Source organism: Dasypus novemcinctus, unplaced genomic scaffold (genome assembly GCF_030445035.2).
Source record: "Dasypus novemcinctus isolate mDasNov1 unplaced genomic scaffold, mDasNov1.1.hap2 scaffold_212, whole genome shotgun sequence".
In the NCBI taxonomy this organism is placed as follows: domain Eukaryota; kingdom Metazoa; phylum Chordata; class Mammalia; order Cingulata; family Dasypodidae; genus Dasypus; species Dasypus novemcinctus.
This window is the reverse complement of record NW_026688185.1, coordinates 6,953-8,690: the sequence shown is the minus strand read 5'-3', so window position 1 is coordinate 8,690 and position 1,738 is coordinate 6,953.

Genomic DNA, 1,738 nt, shown 5'->3' with positions numbered 1-1,738 from the left:
TGAATTAATATCTGTAGGTCAGCTAATGCTTGATAAATAATAAACATTTTAAAAAATAAATACATACTAATATTTATGAATCAAAATTGTCTGGAATATTAAATGCAGATTTCCATGGCTAAACACTTTTGCTATTGCTAATTTTGAAAATGATCATTATTAAACCCTTTATTTATTCTTACATCCCATAGCACAACACTTTACCATAAATTAATTTCCTTTCTCAGTGGAGTACTTCACCTCAGATTTCTTTCAAAGAGTATCTGTATGGTAAATATATTTCATAGTTTAGTTTGAATTTTTTCATCTAATTGGATTTCAAAGTGTATTTAAAAAGAGTAAAACTATATATCCTGCCATAACACACTGAATGTACTGGGGAGATTATAAACTTCAATGTAACTATTATCCATGTGGTGCAGCAGTGCTCCAAAATGTATTCATCAAATGCAATGAATGTGCCATGCTGATGAAAAAGGTTGTTGATGGAGGAGTGGGGTAGAGGGGTGTGGGGTATATGGGAACCTCATATTTTTTAATGTAACATTTTTATGATCTATGTATCTTCAAAGAATACAATTTTAAAATGATGGGGGTGGGGTGGTGGGGATTGGGGCTTATGGGAACCTCATGTTTTTTTTTAGAGATTATTTATTTCTCTCCCCTTCTCCCCCCACCCAGGTTGTCTGTTCTCTGTATGTATTTGCTGCATCTTCTTCTTTGTCTGCTTCTGTTGTTGTCAGCTGCTCCAGGAATCTGTGTTTCTTTTTTTGTTGTGTCATCCTGTTGTGTCAGCTCTCCATGTGGGCAGTGTCATTCTTAGGCAGACTGCACTTTCTTTCACACTGGGTGGCTTTCCTTATGGGGCACACTCCTTGTGTGTGGAGCTGCCCTATGTGGGGGACACCCCTGCATGGTATGGCACTCGTGTGCATCAGCACTGTGCATGGGCCAGCTCCACACAAGTCAAGGAGGCCCAGAGTTTGAACAGCAGACCTCCCATGTGGTAGACAGCTGCCCTAACCACTGGGCCAAGTCTGCTTCCCTTTTATGTTTTTTAATGTAACATTTTATGTGATCTATTAACTTTAAAAAAAGAAAATTAAAAAGTAAAAAGAGTAAAAATGAATAAATAGGATGTATTATAGGAGTTTAAGGACATTCCACATCAAAAAGATATAGTAATGTAACTCCCATATTGAGTGAATAAAAAGAAAGATTCCATGCAACCATCTCAATATAACCAGAAAAATTAATTTACCATTGTGCCAGATTGTCAGCTATCAGCTTTGCATTACAACCATCCTCTTCTATGGTCTCCTCTGCACTGGGAAATTCATTTTCCAGAAGATTCTTCTCTGTATAGTTTCAGGCTAAAGTTTGCCAATGAGAGGAACTTACACAGTATTTGGAAAGTGAACTGGTTAGTGGAGAATTCATCATTCCAGGGTGGCTGTGGCAACCAGATGAAAAGGCTTCACAGATTTCTCCACAAGTCCCTGCTTAGCTGCTGCAGACCAAGGCCTTGACCTTTCCCAGGGGCTTGACAATTGCAGCAATGTCCAGAAAAACTTGAATCAAGCTGAAGTCATCAATGACTGTTTCCTTGACTTTTTTCTTTTTTAAGATTTATTTTATTTATTTTTCTACCCTTCCCCCCACCCGTGCCCCAGTTGTCTGTTCTCTGTGTCCATTCACTGTGTGTCCTTTTTGTCTGCTTCTGTTGTTGTCAATGGCA